The sequence below is a fragment of the Panthera tigris genome, chromosome B1, assembly GCF_018350195.1.
Source record: "Panthera tigris isolate Pti1 chromosome B1, P.tigris_Pti1_mat1.1, whole genome shotgun sequence".
NCBI lineage: Eukaryota > Metazoa > Chordata > Mammalia > Carnivora > Felidae > Panthera > Panthera tigris.
This window is the reverse complement of record NC_056663.1, coordinates 7,210,893-7,237,691: the sequence shown is the minus strand read 5'-3', so window position 1 is coordinate 7,237,691 and position 26,799 is coordinate 7,210,893. Positions and strand designations below refer to the sequence as shown.

Genomic DNA, 26,799 nt, shown 5'->3' with positions numbered 1-26,799 from the left:
ATCCTCCACTGTCCAGCTGTGTTCCAGGCCAGTTCCTCCAAACAGGCTTCCTGAGATTAGACAATGAACAGTGGAGCCTCAGGTTCACAACAGCTCCCTCATTCCAGCCTCCTGAGAAGCCAGCCCCTCATGGTCAGAGTCCTCACATCTTAAAGAGTTCTGAGGAACGCTGTCCCTATATCCTGGTGTATCCACGTGCGGTACCTTTTGGTCAACTCTGCCTCTGAGCAGAGTGACCAGGGGTGACAGAGGAGACAGCCTCCAGACTCAGGTGTTGTGGAAGGGACTGTTGGATTGAGGAGGGAGGGATGAGAGGAACACCTAAATACCTCCCAGAGTCCTATCCTTCCTCCTCTTCGTAGATGGGACCCAAATGATGGTCCTACCCTCCGTTGGTTTGTTGGTTCACAACCTCAGGAGTTCCTGGGTAAAATTTGAAGCTGGCCTCCACACATGGAGGTCAGGGAAAGACCGAAGAAAAGAGAAGACCACTCCAGATTGGTAGGTTACAGTTTTAATAAGCAAAGGGAACTTACATGCAAGGCATGACTTGGGAAGCTGCAAAATGAATCAGTCTGAATACCAGCCACCAGGATCTTTGTATAGAGGCCTTAAAGGGGTTCAGTCACATTTACCATTGGATGGTCTCAGCATGTTGCACTCTCAAAGCTGCATCCTTGAAATAGTTTCTAGTATGGGCACAGTGGGCAGAACATACACTCCAAGGACGGGGAAGGGGCGAGGAGCTTTCTACAGCCTGGATCATGTCCTCTCAGTGACCTCCTCCAACACCCTCATGACCTCACCTAACCCTAATTACCTCCAAGAGACTCCATCTGTAAACATCATCACACTGGAGGGCAGGGCTTCGACATAATGAGTTTGGGGAAGAGGGACACAGTTCAGTCCATAGTACCATGTCACTGGTTGAATGTTCTAGAGCCCAAGTTAGTGGAAAAACCATGTGGTTGCTGAAGAGAGCGGAACTGGGGCATGGGGCTCTCCTAGGGAGACCTTGGGCACACGTGCATGGTTTCAGATGGAAACTCTTCTCGTACATGTGCCAGGTGGGGCAGAGATTGGTTCTGTGAGGGGCACAGGCCAGTCAGTGTCCTGTGCCCATGCATGGCCAATGTCACTGGGCATCACTGAGTGTCCACAAATCAGGTGAAGACTCAGCCATCAGAGTGTGCTCCTCAGCGATCCCTACACAAAACGATGCTGACTCTAGCTCTCTCTGACCACCCTGACCAGAGGAGATATGCAGGCATTTAATGAGGAACTGCAATGTGACATCAGTGTTCGGGTGAGCCAAGCCTCACATCCAGGAGAACAGACGCAAACACCCTAAAAGGAACCCATAAAACTTGACTATGCTCTCTGGAATCCTGACACTCTTAAGACAATTCCAGAGCCAACCTTCATTCTTTCCTCCATCAGCTAAAGTCCTTCTTCCTCCATAAATACCGGAATGAAATGATCCCTGACTGAGCAGGCACTCATACTTTCTTGGGAAGAGAGCTCCTTCAAAGAGTGACTGTGAACTTCCCTCAGGAGTATGCAGGCATCCTGATCCCTTCTCTGAGGACTCCGAACAGAGACATGGCACTTAAGACGAGAACCTGGTGTCTGTGGGTGAGTCTGTGTTGCCCTGTGCATGAGGACCTGCCCTGGAAATGACTTGAGATCCCCCGGGACACAGAGCTCTGGGGCCTCTAAAATGTGTAACTGAGTCTGGATGTCAAGTCAGCAGCCCATGGATTTTCATCACAAACTCACTCTTTGCATTCTTCATCCCCCACTTTCTACCTCTGGGTTGTTGTCTTCACTTTCAACATGGCATGCTGAGAGTATTAATGTACACATCCACACATGAACATATTTTCATCATGAAAGCAATGAGACAAATGGTATTTGAGCATTCCAAAGGCCTCAGCAGAACCTCAGGACAAAAGGCTAACAAATGTCTCAACACTGGGGGGCACCATATTCAAACTTCACACATTACACCCCCTCGTGTGCTCACATCCCCACGCGGGAATCAGATTCTCCAAGCTTAAGCTCCTTCATTCCACCACCCTAGAGCCAACAGAACAACTGCTCCATTCCACAGGAGCTCCCTACTTTGACTCATAGCACGTCTCTACTCTCAGCTGGAGGCTCCCAGATGTTAGGACATTCAGGGTACTTGATGGGCAAATGTACTAGAACCAGAGACATCCCCAGAAGGGAAGGCATCATCATCCCTGGGATGATGTGGGCACAGGCACATGCATTCCAGTCTAGAGGGGCCACCTACCCACCAGGCCATCAGAGTGACCCTCATCAAGATTCTATCCTACAGTCATTATGATTACATAGGGTAGTGTTTCTAAGGAATGCCTGGAAAATGGTTTTTTACTGTAATAATAATGAAAACAGAAATAGAAGAAATTATACTTCAATTCAGTCTCATTTCTTCTTTTCACTCCTCAGCTTTCATCAGATCTAATTCCCAGCCAGGGAAAGAGACTCAGAGGTGTGGGAAGACCTTGTTTTACTAAGACACCATCTTACGGGCTCAGCTTTTCATAAGGCGCTTCCAAATAATACACATCGACATGTGCACCCAAGAAAAATCACTTCAGTCGATTTATGGCCTCCCAAAGCACTCCGTATAAAGCAGAACACAGAGGATTTGATGGAGGAGGTGGCTTGGAGGCTGGATGGCTTACACTGGTGGAACTGTATCACTTGACTTCCATGTAAAGAGAGAGGGGGATAAAGAAAGACTAAATGGGAGAGAGGTTCATGTACCGGGATTCCTTGATCCCTTCTTAATCTGTGCCCAGCTCCTCACAGGTATGAGAGGAGTGAGGTGAGTTCAGATTAAGTAATCTCTGCCCTGGAGACCAGGAGGGATTGTGGGTAGGGCTCCCCCAACTCGCTCCATATGAACTCCACAGTGTTTACTGTTGCCCTGCCTGAGAACGTTATCTTCCAGAATTTAAACCCATTTGAGTCCAAATATTTAGTATTAAAAAAATGTAAAACTAGAGAAATAGGTGTTACGAGAAAACCAGAAAGGTTCTTCTCTGGAAATAATCTTTGAGAAATCCTGCAGCCTGAGTAGTTGGGATTTAGTCTTGCCAAATTCCCTCTAGCATGAACGTCAGAATTTACAAAGGAAACAGATTAAGATTTTCACTCACACACTTTCCATTAGAATTAAGGGTATAAATGAGGGAACTAAACTCTGAAAATCCAGTTTCACTATGCTTTTTGGTGTTGTCAAAAAAGAGACATTTCAGTGAGATCTATACAGAAATAATGAAAAATTAATACTTGCCCATACTCGACACAAAACATTGGGAGACAGAAAAAAACACAGATTAAAAAAACCCTGATTTTTCAAAATTAAAAAGGCTCTTTCGGGTAGTACCTCCGGAATAAAGAAAAATGTGAAATTACAACAGATTCAGGAAATACTAACTCCGGCAACTTGCAGAATGTCCTGCACATCAGTCTTAAAGGTATGTGAATTTATAAACCTCAAGCCCCGCGCAGTAACACGAGGGCCTCAGCCGACCATCCTCACGGCCCAATCCTGGGCCCGTGTGTCCCTCTGCCTCCCCGCGAACAGGGAGGAGAAATGTTAGAAATGTTAGCTACCCTCCGCGGTGGTCCCGCTGAACCCCTGGGTTCGCACAAGTGAATTCGGCGTTCACACTCGTTCTACCGGAAAGGAAACCACAATTTGATAGGCGGAGCCGCAGACGCCCCTGCCCCGCCCACGCCGCCGCAGGGGTGTCCCCGCAATCGGAGGGCCTCTCGCGGTCCGCCGGACTCTGGCACGCACGAAGGGTTATTTAAGCCGTTCTCACGCTGTTGCGAAGGAAACAACTCCGCATTCGGTATTACCGGCGCGCCAACGCTAAGCTTTTCCCTTAGCGTATCTGAGTCATTTAACGTGGCGTAGGGTGGGCAGCCCGGCGCCACAGGCCACCCCGCCACCTGCAGGCAAACGCCGGGACCCAAGCTCCGGGCGGAAGAACTGGCAGGACGGAAACGCCCTGGGGGCGGGGCGGAGACTTGCATAAACCACACCCAAGCCCTTCCTTCCAGACCCCGCCCCGTCCGAGGTCCCCGTTTCCGGCCGACCCGGATGCAGATTTCCCGGACGGAAGGGCTCTTTTTCCCGGTGCGGGTTTCAGCGTTTCTAGTTGCAGCTGGCACGTTCATGGTCTGGGTGTTGCGGCCTCCACACCCGGAGTCCGGGCCCTCGCTAACTTGACAGTCCCCGCATCCGCCAGCCCCGCCCGCGGGGAGCCCGGCCTGGTCGGGAGACGTTGTGCTGCTGCACTGGATCTGCGTCTGTTTCCGGTAAACTGGCTCCCAGGCCGTTTCGCCCGTTTTTCTGCCTCCGTTCTTTTCACCGTCTCTCCCTGGCCCCTGCGCGTGTCAAGGCCCCACTGGCGAGGCGCATTCTCGCCCTTCGCGGTACCGAGGGGGCAGCACCACGACGCCCTGCTCTCCGGATCCTGCAGACCCCAGCCCCCTCCTGAGTTCCTCTCTCCCTTCTCGCGTCTTTTTGGGGCCGGCCCTGCTGGTCCTTGGGCTCTCCACAGTCACTTCCTCAGGGAGGCCCTGAGTCCCTTGCTGGGGCTTTCACCTGCCCCTGTCCTGTGGCACCCCTTGTTCTGTCCCGTCCCATCCTGTTGGCTGTGCCTGTCACGTATTGTTTACATTCCCGATGAGCCACCACAAAGCGTGCTTCTGGACAGGGGCGTCTTCATTCTGTTCCTGTGAATGTGGAGGTGGGGCCGGGGGATAGGGGAAAGAGAGAGACCAGGGAGAAGCAGGGAGCTACAGCCAAAGAGAGTGATGAGAAAAAGCAGTTGTGAAATTGAGGAGAGGGAAGTGGGTCCGATGGGCTTTGAAAGACCAAATAAGAGTGAGAGCGTGACATGAGCTAGAAGCAGTGGAATAAATGAAAGTGGCAAAAAAAGGATCAGAGAGATGGAAAAGAGCAGAAGGGAGAGGAGTCGAGCAACAGTAGCAATGGGGGCAAAAGAAGGGTAGATCCCAAATTCATTAGAATTTTGTTTTTAATTCCCAATGTATATTCTCTCTTAAATATGTCAGTCAGATGATGAGGTCTTAATGGTTTTATGGTCTGTTATTATATGTTGAAAGTATTCTTTGGTGCTTAGTAAATAATTGTACACTATTTCAGTGTGCCCTTGATTAAGGATATTGGCAATTTTTTATATTAACAGTCAAAACCTAGTTTAACCAATTAGTCTAATATTCCACATCTTCTCTTTCTTCTTATGTGATCTTTTAACCTAGTGGGCTGTGAACTAGTTCCCAGTCAAGTGTGTATCTATTTCCTTTGTCCTTTCTCTGGAAATGACCGAGGATGGGTTGGATTGTTGTGGGACTTTGTTGAAAGATAGCCCATCTGTTCATAATTGGATAAATTACTCAGCTGCTTCTATTGACCTTCTTCCACGGTTTTCAGTGCTACTAATTAGGTCTTCTTAATTACCTATTTTTTGGTAGTTTAATCTGATGTTCTGGAAAAGAGGAATTATATATTTGAGATAGTGATTAAAACCATGAAAGCAGCAGCTCTTGCTCAGGTGTATGATATGTGATCTGTAAATTTTAGGGGTAGGGGTGAGAAGTGCAAGCCTTACCACTGTCCCATCCAGGCCATGTCTTTCCTGTGAGGAGAGTTCCACTCTGCTGGCCTCTCCCACCGACCCCTTCACCTGCCCCAGTACACATGCAGGGAGTCACGGGGCAGTTTGATGGGAAAGGGCCCAGGCTTTTTTTTGTCTTTTCTTTTTTTAAGTTTATTTATTGTGAGATAGCACATGAGCCCTTGTGAACAGGGGAGAGGCAGAGAGCGAGGGATAGAGAGAATCCCAAACAGGTTCCACGTGCTGTCAGTGCAGATCCCACACGGGGCTCCATCCTCCAAACCTCGAGATCATGACCTGAGCCGAAATCACGAGTTGGACGCCCAACCGACTGAGCCAGCCAGGCGCCCCCGGACCCAGGCTCTTTTAGCCAAATAGAGAACAAAAGCATCTCTCCAAGGAGGAGGAAGGAGGAGGTGCTTTGCTCTGTGAAGGGAGCCTGTAGAAGGAATTAGAGTGCTCTTTGGGGAGTTAGGGGTCCTGGAATGGGGGAGAGTTTGAGAAGCTCTGACCCTGTGCTCAGCAGGTATTAGCAGAGACTGGGGTCTTTGTCTTCAAGGAACCGTCAGGCCAGTGCGTAGACTCACCACTGCCGCGGACCGTGTGGGCTTCACTGGGATAGGAGAGTGTTCTGAAGAAATGAGCAGAAAAGCCCGACTGTTGATCTTCACGGAGGAGCGTAATCCTGCTGAATCCCTGTTATTTCAGCGTGCAGCAGAGGACTGGCTTTGCCACAGAGTGAATGCCTTCTCCTGGGTGTGTGTCTGCAGTGCAGGGAGGGGCCGTGCTGTTTCGAAGCCCCGAAAGCCATCGCCACGCTCAGGAGTGAGGGAGTGACTTTCAAGATGGATCTTGGCTGAGAAAGAAGTTTTTCATGTGTTCTTTTTTAATTCCTGACCTGAGGAATCATGTGAAATCATGACCTGAGCCAAAATCAGGAGGTCACTTGACCAATGAGCCACCCAGGTGCCCCTGCTTTCTTTTTTTATTTCAAGATGTTTAATCCAATCAAGATAGGAAGATACTGCAACGTTTAAGTTCTGGGAGGATCAAATAGAGAGGAGTAGTGGAAGTTATTATTTTATAAGTAATAACATAAAATTCATGATACGGCAGGAAATAACATGACCCAAACATAAAGTTGGAGGTAAAGAACCTAGCTAAGATTAAAAGTTATTCCTCACCTTTTACGGAGAAGATGGCATAAACACCAGATACGAGTGCAGGAATACTTTACAATTTAACAGTTGAGGGGCACCTGTGCGGCTCAGTTGGTTACGTGTCCAACTTCGGTTCAGGTCATGATCTCGCGGTTTGTGGGTTCGAGCCCCGCGTCGGGCTCTGTACTGACAGGTCAGAGCCTGGAGCCTGCTTCAGATTCTGTGTCTCCTTATCTCTCTCCCCCTCCCCAGCTCACACTCTGTCTTTGTCTCTCTCTCTCCTCTCCCCCTCTCTCTCTCTCCCTCCCCCCCCTCAAAAATAAACATTAAAAAAATAATAAAATAAGATGAAGAGTTGAAAGCATCTACCTCCAAAATTACCTACCTTATTTGTGAAATAAGTTACCAACCATCTGATGAATGAAAGAGGAAGGACAAGTCTATGGAAATTCATCTGTCATAGCTAAATTTTGAAATAGCATTTATTTTGCATGGGAGTTGGAATTTACATGCAAGACCTAACACGATTGCCAGGTATTTTTGAGAAATGACCAAAATGACCTGAGATACAGTTGCATATTTACTGTGCTGTCTACTGGAATTATTTCATTGTGAGAGGCAGAAATTTTCAGCCAAAAGATTTTCTCTGCAGACATAGAGATTCCACTTAAATGTATAATTCAGTTGTGAATGAGATGGCAGTGAAAGTATTTACTGCATTGTGCTCTGTATTAATATTTTATTTATTTTCCCATTAGCCAAAAGATAAAGTATAAGGCTGGCTTCCCATTTTAATTATAAATTAATAAATTCGTAACATGTTCTTGAAAGCCCCCTCACACTCTCCTCCTCCACCCTAGTAACATAGTTTATGTTTGCTGCATCATAATATATTTGCAGATTTTCATCTTATCTTTGAGCCCAGATTTCCCCCAGGGAGTTTGTGTCCATAGAATCCCAGGGTGTCTGGTTCCCTCCTGTATCTGTCTTTAGACATTTGTTGTATCAAAGCAGCATCTTAAATCTGAATTTTACTGTTAGCAGTAATCAGTCCCCCATTCTCATGTCCTGTTTTTGACTATATGTGTCCCTTTTCCATTTTTGTCTTTAATCTGTTTCATTATTTTGACTGCCTACTCCAAGGTTTTAGAGCTTTGCTATCCAATAAAGTAACCACTAGTGACATGTGCTTATTAAATTTAGATTAATTACAATTAAAGTAACTAAACTTAAGACCCTCAGTAATGCTAGCCAGATTTCAGTTGGTTTTTTTTTTTTTTAAGTTTTAAAATTTTTTCAAAAGTTTATTTACTTTTGAGAGCATGAGTGAAGGAAGGGCAGAGAGAGAGGGAAACACAGAATCCGAAGCAGGCTCCAGGCTCTGAGCTGTCAGCACAGACCCCAATGCGGGGCTCCAACCCGCGAACCGCGAGGTCATGACCTGAGCCAGAGTTGGATGCTTATGTGACTGAGTCCCCCCAGGCGCCCCAGATTTTAGGTGCCCTTTAATGACATGGATCTGATTGCTGCTGTGTGGATAATGTAGATAACAGAGCATTTCCTTCAGCACAGCAAGTTCCACCGAACTTCTTGTTCTACATCTTATGTTTTTACTGGACTTTTTTGGCTTATAAGTAATTTCTGCTTCTCCCTATTCCCTTTTATGGGTTTCCTCAAGTAGTTTTTTCATTTTATTTCTTTTCTTGAGGTAGGTGCTTATATCATTTATTTAATCTTTAATTAATTAAATATTTAAGATAAAATTTTCTGTGATTATTGCTTTAGTTTGTTCCATTGGTACATTTATATATGTATAGGGACATTGCAGGTTCCTTTTTTTTTTTAATGCGAGGTTTTCCTCCATCCTTGTCACAAGCCCTTTGTATTCAGGGACCGTTGTGCACTGGAAAGGGAGATCTTCTCTTTGGGAGTGTGATGCTTTCATATATGAAATTCTAGAATAATTATAAATTTCATTCTATTTTCACCTTTTCTGAACAGCTTTGGATGTACTGGATGTTAAAAATTATGAAAGGTTGGATTTTGATTTGTGATCAAATGAGCGGATAGGTTTTTCCATTTACAGTATTAATTTGAAAGATACAGTTGTTCTAGTTTTATACTTCTTCATATGTAAAGCTATTTTCCTGTACTCTGTGCCTTTGCTTTCCAATCTGTGTATTGCTAGAAGGTCAGAGGCAAGAAGGCAAGACTCTCTTGGTTAACCTGTAACCTGCCGTCTCCCCAGCACCTGGAATAGCTTGGCCCATCACTGGTCTTGGGATTTGAGGGAGCTCACTTAATAATATCATTTTTTCAGACTGCACTTCGGAAAGAAAAGGAAACACAGGTGAATGGGAATAGATACCAGTCATTTTTTTGACACATCTGTTGGAGAACCTGGTTTTGGAATGGAGAAAACAAATGCTGCACCCCAGACCTAAGCGGCTATGTTCAGATAGCCTGGGAAGGACTGGGAAGTCTTCATGGTTAGTTAGCAGTGCTCTAAAAAATAGTGAGGTGATATTGAGGATGCAGAAGGCCTTCTTCCCAGTGACCCTTTAAGGGATCTCGAGGGAGGGGCTGAACCGTGTAATCACCATCCTGAAGTCACCAAAGACGTGTCACTATTCCCGGTTGGGTGGGAAGTTGGTTAGTATGGTGTTGTGTGAATGAACGGATGACTTGGAACTGCTAAATAGGTTTTATTGGTTCTAAAGTTGGCTTATATAGCTATTTTATTTATTTATTTGTTTGTTTATATTCATTTTTGAGAGACAGAGAGAGACAGAGTGTGAGCAGGGGAAGGGCAGAGAGGGAGACACAGAATCCGAAGCAGGCTCCAGGCTCTGAGCTGGCAGCACAGAGCCTGACCCGGGGCTCGAACTTGTGAACTGCGAGATCATGACCTGAGCCGAAATCCGGAGTCGGAGGCTTAACCGACTGAGCCACCCAGCTGTTCCCGTCCACGAATCTTTCTTAAATCCATCTCTTGTGATAGTTGAGGAAGAATTTACTTGGTTATAAGGTTAAAGGTCACAGTTGGTTCCCCATTTTGTTCAGTGAATGTCCTTTTATACCTCACTTGAGTTTTTACTATGATCCTCAAATCATCTTCGTCTATGAATTACAGACTCTATGGGGACGGGGGCACTTTTGTTTCGTATTGCTGTATATATGTTTTTCCAAACAGTGCATTTTCACGCACGAATTGCTTTTTTGTATGTTTTAATACTTCTTTATTGAAATAATTCATAAAATTATTTTTTGTCATATTATTTCATTTGTTATCTTTACCACTAACATGGGTTTTCTAGGTTGTGGGCTTGTATTTCACAGCTTTCAGTGATTTTTTATTTAATCCTTTTACCTTTTGCTCATTTTAAGCCTGTCTATGACATTAATGAGTGACTTTTCAGCACTGTGTCTGTTCCTTTCTCTTCTCTCCCAATGTAGTCTGTTTTATTTTTTATTTATTTTTTTTAAATTTTTTTTAACGTTTATTTATTTTTGAGACAGAGAGAGACAGAGCATGAATGGGGGAGGGTCAGAGAAACAGGGAGACACAGAATCTGAAACAGGCTCCAGGCTCTGAGCGGTCAGCACAGAGCCCGATGCGGGGCTCGAACTCACGGACCGTGAGATCATGACCTGAGCCGAAGTCGGCCGCTTAACCGACTGAGCCACCCAGGCGCCCCTCAATGTAGTCTCTTTTAAATGATTTTTTTATTTTATTTTTGAAAGTTTTGGAGTTTTGCCAAGTCATTTCCTTCTTCCCTTGTCTTGTAATCTCTTTCATCCTAATTCTGCTTTGAAGTCCTATTTTTAAGGTTTCTAATGATTTGTTGTCTATCCATTACTAAAATTATTGGATAGCTTCTAAAGATGTTTTGCTCCAAGCCACGGGATTCTTTGAATATTAATATTCAATTACTTTTTCACTCCTGCCTCTTTCTTTTTAATAGCTACTGTGTTGGTTACTTTTTTCATGTCATTTTTATGAAGTTGAATTCTTAAACCCAATGAATTCATGGTGGTAGTTTGCAGAAAAATAAATGTCGCGGTTGTGCTATAGGAGGACCTCTTCCTGGCTCAAAATAATGACTGTTTAACACAGGACATTTGGAAAGTTTGTGGGACCTAGTTGGGAGTTTTCATAATATAAGAAATAATGAGCTACTGAGCTGCTTTTTATTCATGGTTCTCATTCATTCATGTCCCTCTTTGATGCCTACCACTTGGAAACACAGACAAAACACAGTGATACGTAGGTAAAATTTTCCTTCCTACTCATAGGACTTTCCTGTTCATATGTGTAGGGATTCCCTGGATATCCCTAGATTTCCTTTGAATAAAAATTCTAAAGGTAGAACATAATTTTACATTTCAATCTAAATTTGTCTTGAAGGCAAAATCTAACATAATCCCACGGCCAGTGCGTTACTAGTTTCCTGAGATCTTCCTTCTCTCTCTTTGGACTCTCCCATATGCTCTGGATAACTCAGTTGGTAAACCATATTTATAGAGAATCTTTTGGGCATTGTGAAGTGTCCTGGATATTGGCTACCTTTCTCCAGTTATCAGATGCTTGCATTAATACAGAGTTTCTCTTTCAGATCTGAATCAAAGCTCTGTCCTCTCCACTGGGTGACTCATAGGAAAACAAGAGGATACAGTACCCAGAATCCAGCTGTCACCTCCCCAGAAATTTAAACACTTCTCCAGTTCCTCAGACCCCTCAACTTACCCCAGAAGGCAAAAGATTCAATTTCTTCATCATAGTACATGTATACAACGGGCAGAGAGCAAAGCTTGGTAATCACCTTGGCATTGCCTATCTGTGTGATGCTGAAGACATTCTCATCTCTGTGCATTACAGAAGAGATTCAGATTTCCAGGTGTGGACCAGTGTGCAGGGGAGGGGTGTTCCCACTGTTCTGAAGGGCAGGTACCTTGAAGCTCAAGAGAGGTACTCAGAAGGGTATAGAGTCTCAGTCCAAGTGCCCTAAAAGGGAAAATATTGGAATAAAAGCTTGGGGCACAGTTGGAACAGGATATCCAACCACTTTCTGGCCTCGTAGCCATGGAGAAGGACAGCAAGGGACCGGGGTGAAACTGGGGCTCTTGTCAGTCTTGGAGATGAATGCCAGTTTTCTTCCTCTACAGAGTTGGTAAGCTTTGGAAGATGCTAGTGGAGCATTCTGCACTATGGAGACTTGTACGTGACACCTTACAGGGTATGTATGGACTCTGGGAAAATGCTTGAGGGGATCCGCTTTATGTGGATGGCAGCTGGGATGGCAGTTCTTACACAAAACCCATCTTGGGCTCTCCAGAGGCTGTATATATGATGGGTCAGTGGAGCTTTGATACTGTCCAAGAGCCCTGAACATCAATCATTCCACTTTTTTCTTTTAATCTTTATTTATTTTCGAGAGAGAGACCGACAGTGTGCAAGTGGGGGAGGAACAGAGAGAGAGGGAGACAGAATCCGAACTAAACTCTAGTTGTATGTCGCATACTTGAGGAAACTCCCAGTCACCAAACTTCCCCAATTCCTGACAAGTCTAGAACTGCACAACTCTAAAATGTCCAAGTCTAAGTCATGGATCTTTGAGGAAAGTGACTTCTCTTCACTATTCTTCCAACACAACTTTGGCCTGGACCCTGTTCCTGTCTTCATGACAGGTAGGTGGTGACCTCGTCCAGGCTGAATGCTCTGCATTTCGTGGGAGTAGGGGACATTAACTTGAGTGTCAGGAAAGGGGCTCATGATGGCCCTCTCTGAGGTTGATGGGTTCCACCACCTAAAACTGGTGAACTTCTCAGCAGATGGATTCCTACAGGCAGTAGTCTGTATCTTCAGAAGCTTTAGAAACTCACTAGGAGGAGAGCGAATGGTCTCACAAGCCAAGTATTGTTTCAACTAGAAAGGATGGATTCACTGCAGCCGCTGGAGCCAAATACTCCTCCCACCACTGAAGCCTTGCCCTCTACTTCACACATCTGTGTTGGCCTCAGGCCCAGACCCCAAATCTTCAAGCTCCTGGAAGTCCATGCCCCATGTCAGAAGGGAGGATGCCAAGGCTTTTCCGCAGGAAGTTCTGCGCTACTCTGGTCCCCTTTAGTTCCAGCCCAACCTTATCCCGAAGGGTGGAAGTGATGCCACAAAAGGACTCGGTCCCATTTCTCACCACCCTTACTTACAAACCATATGCCCTTTTTATCCTTTCTCTTCCTGCAAGTGGTTATCCATCTGGGGTTCCTGTTTTTCTGAGACATTTGAAACCGTGAGGACATAACTCATAAACTGTGGTCAGGCAATAGGCTTTTGAGCCAGATAAATATGAGCAAATAGTTGAGTAAATTATATGCTGTATGGTTTTTGTCAGGTCATGTGAATCCTCTGCAAGCTGGCTTTCTAAGAGGAAAAGTGAAGATAATAATGGCAAACTTATAGGGTCTGAATAAATGGCAAGATTATAAGTAAATACCCGTCACCTAATATGTGATCAATATTGATGATGTATTTGGGCAGCTAGCTTCTTAGATCTTCCATGACTTGTCCATAGACTTCGTACAGAGCAGGGCTAGAAGATGTCACTGAGTTTAAGAGAATCAGTGGTCCTGGAATGGACACACCTCTGCTGGAATGGAGTCTGGGCTAGGGACCACAGCGCTAACCATGATTATCTTTGGGGACGTGGGTTTGGGGGTTATAGAAATTTTGAAGATTTTGAAATGTCTATTTTTCGTATTAAACACTTTTTAAAAAGTGTGTGTTTTAGGAATGGTAAAAAGCATGTTACTTTTAAAGTAATGTTACCAATTTTAAGTAAAATATGCAAGATTTTATATGGCACATGACGGAGGAAAGTAGTATTCTCTCAAGATGATGCCCTTGGAGGCAAGAAGCCACATTCTGTGGTCTTGTTGGAAAGGGAAACATACAGGTCAGTGGCCTCTGGAGAGTAGTAGTTAACTGACTCTCTGAAACAGACAAAGCACTGATTTATACCATTTGCTGGTTTCCTTGTATACCATGGCAAAATTCAAGCTAACAAAGGCTTTCCATCCAGTTTCCAAACCTCTGAATATTTTATAAGCAACTCTTAGGAGCCAGTCCATGCCAGATCAAGCATAACTACCAGAGGCATTGAAGGAATATATAAAAGAAAATTAGTAACTCTCTTTTGTTGCCCCAGGGTAGGAGTATAATGGTGGACTTGAGAAGAACAATCTCACTAGGATGCTGTGGCTTATGTTTTAAGGAAGCCAGGTAGGGTAGTTCCTCTTACCTCTGACCCAGTGACCTCTTGAATGGACCTAGCTTTTTGTAGTTGGGAAGAATAGAGAATAGAGTCCAGAAACATGAGCCCACTCCCTTATGAAACCAGCCCTGTCACAACTGTCACACTGTCACAATCGTTCTATTTGTTTGAAAAGGGAGGAGCTGCAAGGGTCTTGAGTGCTGCTGTAGTTGGAGCTCGGTGACGGTGAATGAACGAAGTTCCATGATTCCACACAATCAGGACCCAAGGGAAGACCGTGGTTGTGAATGACTTTCTTTCTGCAGTATTAGTATCATTCCTCTTTGAGGGTTAAATAGATCCGGCATTGGTTAAATCTTGGTGGAGTTCTGGGATGCTGCCAAGGCTGATGCCCCAGGGCAGAAATCCAAAGCTTAAGTGGTCCAGCCTCTTCAACTCTTAACGACATTCTACGAGAAGTTATTTTAACTTTCAGTCACTAGGTGTGAAGGATGTAAGCTGCTTTGGACATATCTATGTTCCATAGCTTAAAATTTCCCTAATGCGTAAAGAAGGTGTCTGGGGATGGGTGGATGGTAGTCCAAATCAAACTTCTATTTTAACTGTAAGTCAACACTATGGTCATTTTAAATTCAGAAAAGCGAGGTTACTGGATGGACTGGTCTAAGGAAGACGAATCCATCTACTTCTGGACTTAGTTACAAGTTATTTCTCTCAACAATAGGAAGAATATATCCTAAACCCAGACAATGTCATTACCTAATCTCAAAGGAAAGATGAGCTCCAGCACCATGTCAGAGCAGAAGGGGGCTTTTTATATACTCCAAACTCCAGGAATTTTCAAAAGGACAAGCTGTCAAAGGGAAATGTAATAAAAGTGCCAAAAGTGAAAAGAGAGTTGAGTGGGCACTCGACTACCTCAAAGCCTTTCCAGTGCAGCTTGGAAGTAGGTGCCTGGAAGTGATGAGTTGAGTGGATAGTTGACGTTTCTTGGATAAGCTGGCTTCTCTTTGCATCCATTTACTTCATCTATGAAGTAGGAATAGTACGGGGACCTGGCTGTCATTTAAGTCCAAAGCTGCTGATTCTGTGAGACTCCCTAAGGGTACATTTGGCACCCTTTTTTATTACCATGTTTCTGCCATGTGCTTTGTCACACCTGTGCCATAGTTCCCTCATAATGATGTGAAACATAACACTTTAATATTTTTTGAGTTTGATTCAGCACATTTAAAGTTCACAGATTCTTGCCTGGTGTGTATTAAAGCTCCAGTTAAGATTTACTTACTGATACGCTTCCCAAGACGGCAAATAAAGGTCAGTTGCCCCAGAAATTTTATTTAGAAAAGTGTATACGTGAGAAAGAATTGATCTAGTAATCCAACAGAGTGATCCAAGTGACTTGAATTATCTGGAATATGTAAGGGCAGTTCTTGATTTTTTTTTTTTTAATTTAAACTTTAGTTGACTTATAGTGCAACATTGGTTTCAGGAGAATTCAGTGATTCATCACTTACCTGTAACACCCAGTGCTCAGCACGAGCACCCTGCTTAATACCCATCTGTTTGTTCTCTCTCATTAGGTGTCTGTTATGGTTTGTTTCTCTCTCTTCTCCAGCCCCCCACATATGTTCTGTGTTTTGTTTCTTAAATTCCACATATGAGCAAAATCATACGGTATTTGTCTTTCACTGATTGACTTATTTCCCTTACTATAATATGTTATAGCTCCACCCACGTCATTGCAAATGGCAAGATTTCATTCTTTTTGATGCCTGAGTTAAAGTCCATGGCATATATGTACCACCTCGTCTTTATCCATTCATCAGTCAATGGACCTTTGGGCCCTTTCCATACTTTGGCTATTATCAGTAGTGCTGCTGTAACCAGTGGGGTGCATATACCCTTTCGAATCCATATTTTTGTATCCTTGGGGTAAATACCTAAGAGTGCAATTGCTGGATCATAGGGTAGTTCTATTTTTAGTTTGTTAGGGAACCTCAATACTGTTCTCCAGAGTGGCTGCACCAGTTTGCATTCCCACCAACAGTGCACGAAGGTTCCCCTTTCTCCACATCCTCACCAACGACACTTGTTGGTTCTTCTGACAGGTGGGAGGGGGTATCCAATCATGGTTTTGACTTGTACTTCCCTGATGATAACTGATGTTGAACATCTTTTCATGTGTCTGTTAGCCATCTGGATGTCTTCTTTAGAAAAGCATCTATTCATATGTCTTCTTCCCATTTACTGGCTTGTTTTTTGGGTGTTGAGTTTGGTAAGTTCTTTATAGATTTTTGGATACTAACCCTTTATCAGATGTGTCATTTGCAAATGTCTTCTTCCATTCTGTAGACTGCTTTTTAGTTTTTTTGATTGTTTCCTTTGCTATGCAGGTTTTTATCTTGATGAAGTCCCAATAGTCCATTTTTGCTTTTGTTTCCCTTACCTTTGGTGACGTGTCTAGTAAGAAGTTGCTCTGGCCCAGGTCAGAGAACTTGCTGCATGCGTTCTCCTCTAGGATTTTGATAGTTTCCTGTCTCACATTTAGATCTATCATCCATTTTGAATTTATTTTTGTGTGTGGTGTAAGAAATTGGTCCAGTTTCATTGTTCTGCATGTTGCCATCCAGTTTTCCCAACACCATTTGTTGAAGAGGCTGTCTTTTTTCTATTGGATATTCTTTCCTGCTTTGTCGAAGATGAGTTGACTGTACAGTTGTGGGTCCATTTCTGGATTTTCTATTCTGTTCCATTGATCTATGTATCTGCTGTTGTGCCAGTACCATAATACTTTGATGACTGCAGCTTTGTAATACAGCTTGAAATCTGAAATCGTGATGTCTCCACAGTTTTGTTTTTCTTTTTCAGGATTGCTTTTGCTATTCAGGGTCTTTGGTGGTTCCATACAAATTTTAGGACTGTTTGTTCTATCTCTGCAAAAACTTCTGGTGGTATTTTGATAGGGCTAGCATTAAATGTGTAGATTGCTTTGGATAGGATGGACATTTTGACACTGTTTGTTCTTCTAATCCATGAGCATGGAATGGTTTTCCATTTACTTGTGTCCTATTCAGTTTCTTTCATGAGTGTTCTACAGTTTTCAGAGTATGGATCTTTCCCTCTTTAATTCGGTTTATTCCCAGGTATCTTACTGGTTTTGGTGCAGTTGCAAATGGGATCGATTCCTTGATTTATTTTTCTGCTACTTCATTATTGATGTATAGAAATACAACAGATTTTATATTTACAACATTGATTTTATATCCTGTGACTTTGCTGAATTCATGTATTAGTTCTAGCAATTTTTGGTGGAGTGTTTTGGGTTTTCTCTATAGAGTATCATGTCACCTGCAAATAGTGAAAGCTTTACTTCTTCCTTGCCGATTTAGATGCAGTTTTTTTTGGTTTGGTGTCTGATTGCTGAGGCTGAGACTTCCAGTAGTATGTTAAATAGTAATGGTGAGAGTGGATATCCTTGTCTTGTTCCAGACCATAGGGGAAAGGCTCTCTCACTTTCTCCCCACTGAGGATGATATTAGCAGTGGGTCATTCATAAATGGCCTTTATGACATTCAGGTATGTTCCATCTGTCCCTGCTCTGTTGAGCGTTTTTATCAAGAATTGATGCTATATTTTGTCCATTCTTTTTCTGCATCCATTGACAGGATCATATGGTTCTTTTTTTTTTTTTAATGTAGTATATCGTGTTGATTGATTTGCAAATATCGAACCAGCCCTGTAGCTCAAGAATAAATCCCATTGATAATGGGATCAATGGGTGAATAATTCTATTAGTATACTGTTGAATTTATTTTGCTAGTATCTTGTTGAGGAATTTTGCATCCATGTTCATCAGGGATATTGGCCTGTAATTCTCCTTTTTAGTGGGGTCTTTGGTTTTATAATCAAGGTAATGTTGGCTTTGTAGACTAAGTTTGGAAGTTTTCTTCTATTTCTGTTTTTTGGAACAGTTTGAGAATAGGTATAACTATTCTTTAAAATGTCTGGTAGAATTCTCCTGGGAAGCCGTCTGTCTGGCCCTGGACTCTTGGTGGTTGGAAGATTTTTGATTACTGATTCAATTTCTTTGCTGGTTATGGGTCTGTTCAAATTTTCTATTTCTTCCGGTTTCAATTTGGTAGTTTGTGAGTTTCTAGGAATTTGTCCATTTCTTCCAGATTGCCAAGTTGGCATATAATTTTTTATAGTATTCTCATGATTATTTGTATCTCCCTGGTGTTGGTTGTGATCACTCCTCTTTCATTTGGGTCCTCTCTCTTTTTGATAAGTCTGGCTAGGGGGTTCAGTTTTGTTTATTCTTTCAAAGAACCAGCATTTAGTTTCATTGATGTGTTCTGTTTTTTTGTTTTTTTCCCTATATTGTTTATTTCTGCTCTAATCTTTATTATTATCCTTCTTCTAATGGCTTTAGGTTTTATTTGCTCTTCCTCTTCTAGGTCCTTTAGATGTAAGGTTATGTTGTGTATTTGGATCCTTTTTTCTTGAAATAGGCCTGAATTGCAATATACTTCCCACTTAGGACTGCCTTTTGCTGCATCCCAAAGGTTTTGGACCCTTGTCTTTTCATTTTCACATGCTTCCTTGTATTTTTTTTTATTTCTTCTTTAATTTCCTGGTTAACCCATTTTTTCTTTAGTAGGATGTTCTTTATTAACCTCCATGTATTTGAGGGCTTTCCAAATTTTTTCTTGTGTTTGACTTCAAGTTTCATAGCATTGTGATCTGAAAATATGCATACTTTGATCGTGATCTTTTTGTACTTGTTGAAGGCTGATTTGTGACCCAGTATGTTTCATGTGAACATGTTCCATGTGTACGAGAAGAGAAGGTGTATTCTGCTTTAGGATGAAATGATTCGAATGTATCTGTTAAGTCCTTCTGGTCCAGTGTGTCATTCAAAGCTATTGTTTTTTTGTTGATTTTCTGCTTAGATTTGTCCATTGCCATACGTGGGGTGTTAAAGTCTCCTTCTATTATTATATTATTGTCAATGAGTTTCCTTTTTTTTAAATTTTTTGTATTTTTTTTTTTTTTTTGTCAATGAGTTTCTTTATATTTATTAGTAATTGATTTATATATTAGGGTGCTCTCAATTTGGGGGCCTAAACACTCAAACTGTTAGATCTTCTTGATGGATAGACTCCTTAATAATAATACAATGCCTTTCTTCATTTCTTGTTACAGTCTTTGTTTTAAAATCTAGTTTGTCTAATAGAAGTATGGCTACTCTGGCTTTCTTTTGATGTCCATTAACATGATAAATGGTTCTCCATCCCCTCACTTTCAATCTTCAGGTGTCTTTAGTCTCTTGTAGGCAGCATAAAGATGGGATCTTATTTTTGTTTTGTTTTTTTTTACCCATTCTGCTACCCTATGTCTTTTGATGGGAGCACTTAGTTGATTTACATTCAGAGTGATTATTGAAATGTATGAATTTAGTGCCATTGTGTTACCTGTAGAGTTGGTGTTTCTGGTGATGTTCTCTGGTCCTTTGTAGTCTTAGTTGCTTTGGTTTTTTTTGTTTTTGTTTTTTTTTTTCTTCTTTTTCCCTCCAAAGAGTTCCCTTTAAAATTTCTTGCAGGGCTAGTTTAGTGGTCACATACTCCTTTAGTTTTTGTTTGGGAAACTCTTTATCTCTCCTCCTATTTTGAATGATAGCCTAACTAAATAAAGAATTCTTGGTTGCATATTTGCCCCATTCAGTACATTGAACATTTCCTTCCACTCCTTTCTGGCCTGCCATGTTTTTGTGGACAGATACGCTGCAAATCTGATCTGTCTTCCCTTGTAGGCTAAGGACTTTTTTTTTCCCTTGCTGCTTTCATGATTCTTATCTTTGTATTTGTGATTTTTGACTTGACTTTTATGACTTGGCGACGATTGGCTTTTGTTGAATCTAATGGGAGTTCTCTGTGCTTTTTGGATTTTGATATCTGTGTCCTTCCCCAGATTATGGAAGTTTTCAGCTATAATTTGTTCAAAGAAACTTCCTACCTTTCTTTCTCTCTCTCCATCTTCTGGGACTCTTATGATGCGAATACATTTTTAATGAGTCACTGAGTTCCCAAAATCTGCCTTTGTGGTCCATGACCTTTTTTACCCTCTTCTTTTCAGCTTCATTATTTTCCATAATTTTATCTTCTGTATCACTGATTTGCTCCTCTGCTTTGTCTATGCTCATTTTTATGGCCTCCATTTGGGATTGTATCTCGGTTACAGCATTTTTAGTTTTGGCATGACTAGTTTTAGTTCTTTTATCTCTGCAGTAAGGTATTCTCTAGTGTCTTCTATGCTTTTTTCCAGCACAGCTAATATCCTTATAATTGTTGTTTTAAATTCTAGTTCAGACAATTTACTTATATATGCATTGATTAAAATATCTGGCTGTCCTTTCTTCCTGTTCTTTCTTTTGAGGTGAATTCCTCGTCTTGTCATTTTGGAGAGAAAGAAAAATAAAGCAAAATAAAACAAAAAGTAAAAATTGAAGACAAAAAAAATCTAAAAAATACATGAAGTTAGATCCTAGGTGTGTTCTGATCTGCTTGTTACAAGAAGCTTGATAGGAAAAAGGTAGGAAGAAAGAAAAGAAAAAACTAATAAAAATATATCCAAAATAAAACAATTTAAAAATGATAAAAAATAAGATTAGAATGCTCTTTTTGTATCAAAAAATAAAAAGAAAGACAAAAACAAAAAGAAACAAACAGAAAAACCCCAAAGGATGCTAGATCTTTTTTCCTCTAGAGCTGAAGCTTTGCGCCAGTCTGATTCGTAGACTTGGTGTGGGCTAGGTGTTTCTGCTGGTCTTCTGGAGAAGGGCCTGCTGCTCTGATTTTCAGGTACAATTGCTCTCCTGGAGATGTGTCTTCAGGGTGCTGGGTGGGGGCAGGACTTGGTGTAGCAGCTCCGTCCTCCACTTGGTGGCGCTGTTTAGCTCACCAAGATGGATCAAGCTGGTGGGTGCGGGAGAAAATGGTTTCTCCCCATTCTCTTGTTCTCTCAACTCAGGAGCAGGAAGTGTACACCACCCCTCTTCAGTAAGCCCTCACAGACGCGCAGCGATGCCACCTGTGTCCCTGGTTTCCGTCATATCCCCACCTTCACCCCGTGTCCAACCTGTCCACCTGCCAAATAGTGCAGCGCTGCTGTGTTTTAAATCAGGTGCGGCTGTGTTTCAAAACCCCATACTTCAGAGACCCCCCACAGCACAGACCTGCACTGATCTTCTGGGGACAGTCACGATGACTTGCGGCTGGTGGTGCCAGTTTGTCACAGAAGACAGCCACAGGATCATGCAGATCAGAATTTATTGTAAATCACAACACACAGCTGGCGCCCGGGTTTGCATACCTCTCTTGGCTTCTTTGTTTTGGATGTTGCCTGCTGGGTCCTGTGTCCATTGAGAGGCCGAATCACCTCTCCCAGATGCACTCCAAGCAGCCAAACCGCTTCTCCCCATGTGATCCTGGGGATCCTCAGGCCTCCTGCCGTTGGGGCTCAGCTCTGCTGTCCCACTGCTCAGCTCCCCAGGTGCGAATCTGGAAATGTCACAGACCTCCGAAACTTAGGAATGTGTGCTCCACTGTTTCTGGAAAACTGGTGGTGTTGTAACCCTGTCCTTTTTCCTTGTCTGAGGTTTTGGGGAGTAATTTTCTTGAGCAGTCCCTTGTGTGTTTTCCCTCTTACATGCCCCCCCCCTCTTTTTCTTTCCCTCTCCCTCCTCTCCCTACTCCCACTGAGACCAGGGCTTCTTTCCCTGGGGAGCACCTGCAGCTCTTTTCTCCCACGAATTCTATGCAGTTCCTTCCTTCCATGGGTCATTTTTCTGGTTTTTAGATGTGCAGGTTTGTTCTCTGAGAGTTATGATTGATTTCTTGGGTGTTCAGAATGATTTGATATTTATCTAGCTGTGTTCCAGGGAGGATGCGTGCTTAGGGTCTCCCCACTCCTCCACCATTTTACTCCATCATTTTCTGTATCTTCTTAAGACAATAGATTTTTGAACTCCTAAGGTATTATCGTAACAGCAATATTGGCGCAGTGATTTTTATTTATTGAAAATAAGATAATAGCAAGAACAAAATTCACATCTACTTAATTTGATCAAGGAAATTTGCTTTTCACAGAAATAACAGGCACAAAAGAAAAGTATAAATGCTGATGTATGTTTTAAAACAATTTTACGAAACCAAATTTAAAAGTTGTATTTTTATTGAGCTCTCTAGAGAATGTTCAAGCATTTATATGTACTTGTCCGTAGCAAATGCTTTCTGGATGAAAAGTCATCGCTATATAATAATATTTTACTTAAATCTTTCTGTATCTAAAAACAAAGCCCAAGAATTTTCATGGTAAAACACTTAGGAGAATCTGCTGTTTACCCAGCATTCGCTCTACAGCTGTCCCAGATAGAACTGCCTCATCATATGCACACAGGCACCTGCACAGACTACGGACATGGGGGTCTCCAGTTTAATACTGCAGTCTGGCAGGACTGTCTACAGACATGGACGGCAGATAATTCATCAGCCGGTGCCTAAGTGAGATACCTCCCCCCATCTCCCAGCCACTTTCTGAGGACCAGTTGGACACCAGCCCTGGGCCAGCCCTGTGGATCCCAGGAAGACCTTCGACCTTAAGTCTCTTCAGCTATTTCTTGTGGAGGTTGATACTGAAGTCAGTTTGCAAACCAAGCTGTGAATTAGAGGAGGAAAAAACCCCCACAAATTCCCCAAAGAGGACTTGCCATCAGCGCAGAGGGGGGTTATTCCACTGGGACGTAAAACCCCAGGATCCTGAGCCTACGCTCTGGAGTGGAGCCTTCGTCGTCCATAAATTAGTCCCATCCCTTTGCGTTTCGTTTGAAGGCTAAAAGTGTTGTTTCTGGTAGAAGGGCGGAAGGCGAGAGTAGTGCCGCCAAAGCACTAAAGTTTAGTCCTGTGTTGATAGATCTAAAACAGAAGGCTTTGTTTATATGAATTGTTCTCTCACTACTTTTAACATGCATCGTATCTCTCCATATCCCATATAGTTTATGGGGACCCGGGGACAATAATGAGCCAAGCCAAGTGTTTTTGCTGTCCTCAGCTCACACAGCTCTGAGAAGGAGACAGTCAAGGTGGCAGTTGCAGGGAGGTGTCCTAAATGCCCTCCTGGGATAATGGGGAGGTTTGGCACCAACATTAGACTGAATGTTCAGGGAAGGGGATCCCATCTCCCAAAGGGGTATGATATGTAATCAGATTCTTAAAGGGGAAGTTCAAGAATGCCAAGTGGGGGATGGGAAGGAAGTTCTAGTAAAAGGGCTGTGCACGGGTGAGACAGTAAAGCCAGCTGGCCTGTGGCCCATGAATGAGACAAGTGCCTGTGAGGCAGATGATTTCAGTTCAACCAGGGATGAGTGAGTGATGAATCTGGCCGTGTCTTATGGTGACCTGAATCCATATTAAGAATCTGTCTTTAGCTTATTGGCCACTGTGTCACATTTTCAGGGTTCTACTCCTACATCAGGATCCCTGGTGTACTTGTCAAAATGCAGACTCCCAGTGTCCACCCCAGACCAAAGGGAAGACTGTGACTGGTGTTAGTCAGGAGCCCCATAAGTTTGGTGCTCATGTCGGGCTATTGTCTTCCTCACTGCTGCACTGTGGCTATTTAATTTTTTTTAATTGTGCTCAGAAAGTGCTATCATGGCATTGTCAGCACTTTGTAGAATATAAGGTAGCTTGTTTCTTTACTGCTTCCTCTGTGTTAACAGTTTGCGGTTATTTACTGGGCTCTATGTCTATAGAAGATCAGTCTATCCGGAAGACCATGAAAAAAGACAAATACACGTGGGAGATGCCAGATGTAAAAACATGGGCTCAGGGAGCTGTGGAGAGTGGTTCACATTTGGATCCAAAACCCTCCGCGCCACGTACTCCTGCCTACTTAGCTGCAGCTGGCCTTTGCTGCTCCCAATACAAGTAATTACAGCAGTGACTCAGTGTGAAAACGTTACACTCATTAACCCATTTTTACCTCTCAATAGTCCTATGAGGGAGTAAAGGCCATCTCAATTTAACCATCACCCAGCATGTGGGAGAGACTGGCTGGGGCCCCAGCGGGCTGAGACCAGAGCCTTGGCCCTTGACCTCTGAACAGTTTGGCTCCAGCAGGACCTGGTTCAACGTTCTTTTGGCCTTAGGACACTAGCTTTTGATGGTGATGATAATGCCAGTGATACTGATGACAAGGATGAAAATGACAATTTTTTCTAAATCAAATGCTTGTATTTAAAATGTATATTGAATGATTTTTCTTCAAAAACAATCTGTTCTTTTGGATCTCGAGATTTCCGTGTATCTTAAGATATGTCCTACTTCTTTGAAACTTATTTTCAAAAACAAAGCACATCCTATTTATAGTAAAATAAGTAATGAAGCTACGTTATTTATTCTAGAAAGCCTTAATACTTTGAAGCTTGTAGGGTTTTACAGTTGTTAGGCATCAATCAACTAAATCTGATGAAGAGACCTATGCTGATTTGTTTTTCTATTTCCTGACAGTAAAATATATACACTCTCGGTAGCCAAATATATATTTTAAGCTCAAATGTTTCATTTATCTGGATTCACCAGGAAGCTCACAGCCTGAGAGATGTCACATGATGAGTCCTCTTGAAAATAAAGAGCAGCATACAGCTCTCGCATTAGCTTCTCTCCAGTGTTGCCTGTAACAACCCAAATCCACAAGATGGATGAAGATTGCTTTTGAGACCTTTAGAAGGATGACGAATTAAACTATGTAATCTGTTGGTGAAACAGACAACTATATCAGTGAAACACAACAGGGAGCCCAGAAGTATACCCACACAAATACAGTCAACTGATATTTGACAAAGAAATATAATGGAGAAAAAAAGCATTTTCAACAGTGAGAGGGCAGGTAATAATTGAAATTCATATACCAAAAAAAAAAATCTAGACAGACATTATACTCCTAAAAAATTATCTCAAAATATATAACATCTAAATATAAAACACAAGACTATACAACTCCCAAAGGAAAAAAATCAAGGTGACCTTGAGTTTGGCAATGACATTTTGGCTACAACATCAAAGGCATGATCCATGAAAGAACTGATAAGTTGAACTTGATTAAATACTTCTGCTTCAATACTGAAGAAAATGAGAAGACAGAGCCACAAGCTGGGAGAAAATATTTGCAAAACACACATCTGATAAAGGACTTAACCATAATATAAGATACTCCTAAAACTCAACAATAAGAAAATGACCAACTCCATTCAAAAATTGGCAAAAGTGGGGTGGCTCAGTCGGTTAAGCATCCGATTTCAGCTCAGTTCATGCTCTCGCGGCTCTTGAGTTTGAGTCCCATATCAGGCTCTGTGCTGACAGCTCAGATCCTGGAGCTGCTTCAGATTCTGTGTCTCTCTCTCTGACCCTCCCCCCCAGTTGCTCTCTGTCTCTCTCTCTCTCAAAATAAATAAACGTTAAAAAGGGGGGGGGGATCAAAAGATCTGAACAGCCATCTCACCAAAGAAGATAGAAAATAAGCATATGAAAGTATGTTCAACATCATGTCATTAGGGAAATACAAATTAAAATAAAAATGAGAGTACCACTGCATGCCATTAGAATTCTAGGGGAAAATCCAAAATACCAACACCACCAAATGCTGGTAAAGATACACAGCAACAGGAACTCTCCTTCATTGCTGGTAGGAATGCAAACTGGTACAGCTGCTTTGGAAGATAGTGGGAGGTTTTTTTTTTTACAAAACTAAACAGACTCTTACCATGTGATCCAGCAGTCATGTTTCTTGTTTATCCAAATGAGTTGGAATACGTAGGTCCACACAAAAACCTACCCGTGGTTGTTTTAGAACGGCTTTATTTGTAATTGCCAAAACTTGGAAGGAACCAAGTTCCTTCCTTCAGTAGGTGATGGATAACCGTAGTATAGCCAAACTGTAGAAATTATTCAGTGGTAAAAAGAAACGAGCTTTTAAGCCAGTGAAAATGGAGGAGGTTTAAATGCCTGTTACTAAGTAAAAGAAACCAATCTGAAAAAGACATACTGTATGATCCCAACTATATGACATTCTGGAAAAGGTAAAACTATGAAGACAGTAAAACAATCAGTGGTGGCCAGGGATTGGGTGGTGGGCAGGGATGAATAGGCAGAGTACAGGATTTTTAGGCCAGTGAAAATCTTCTGATGATACTGTAACAGTGGATACATGTCATTGTATATTTTTCAAAACCAGTAGAATTTACAACACCAAGTGTGAACGCTAGTATAAAACTAAGGACTTTGGGTGATAATGATGTATCACTGTAGGTTCATGAATTGTGACAAATGTAGCACTCTGGTGGTATATTGATAGTGGGGAAGGCCGTTCTTTTGTGGGGACAGGAGGTATATGGGAACTGTCTGTATCTTATGCTCAGTTTGCAGTGAACCTAACATGAGTCTAAAAAGTATTGTTAGAAACAAAAAAAAGCATCATCTTTTTTTCCTTAACTGCATCTATATGATTTACCTAATTAGAAAAAAAACGCATGCCTCAATTAGATTTATATTGACTGTCATCCAGACTGGCCAGGGTATGTCTTTTGGTTTACGTTACTGATGACGTTGTCAACTGCTTATA

General features: G+C 42.4%; 2 protein-coding genes across 8 annotated transcripts in view; one reads left to right on the top strand and one right to left on the bottom strand.

Annotated features, from left to right (window-relative positions):
• The window catches only part of DEFB108B (defensin beta 108B), a 65,900-nt gene that overhangs the window by 12,772 nt on the left and 26,329 nt on the right, over window positions 1-26,799 (bottom strand). The gene's annotated exons all lie outside the window — the stretch shown is intronic.
• The window catches only part of LOC102972458 (zinc finger protein 705A-like), a 31,803-nt gene continuing 8,764 nt past the window's right edge, over window positions 3,761-26,799 (top strand). For 3 of the 7 annotated variants that reach the window (XM_042982886.1, XM_042982888.1, XM_042982887.1), the window contains exons 1-3: window positions 4,024-4,362; window positions 11,464-11,745; window positions 12,014-12,084. The gene's annotated coding sequence lies outside the window, so the exon portion shown is untranslated. Of the gene's footprint in view, window positions 3,894-4,023; window positions 4,363-4,383; window positions 4,797-7,171; window positions 7,382-11,463; window positions 11,746-12,013; window positions 12,085-26,799 lie in introns of those variants that run through there. The other 4 variants (XM_042982885.1, XM_007080330.3, XM_042982884.1 and 1 more) reach the window with 4 other exon arrangements.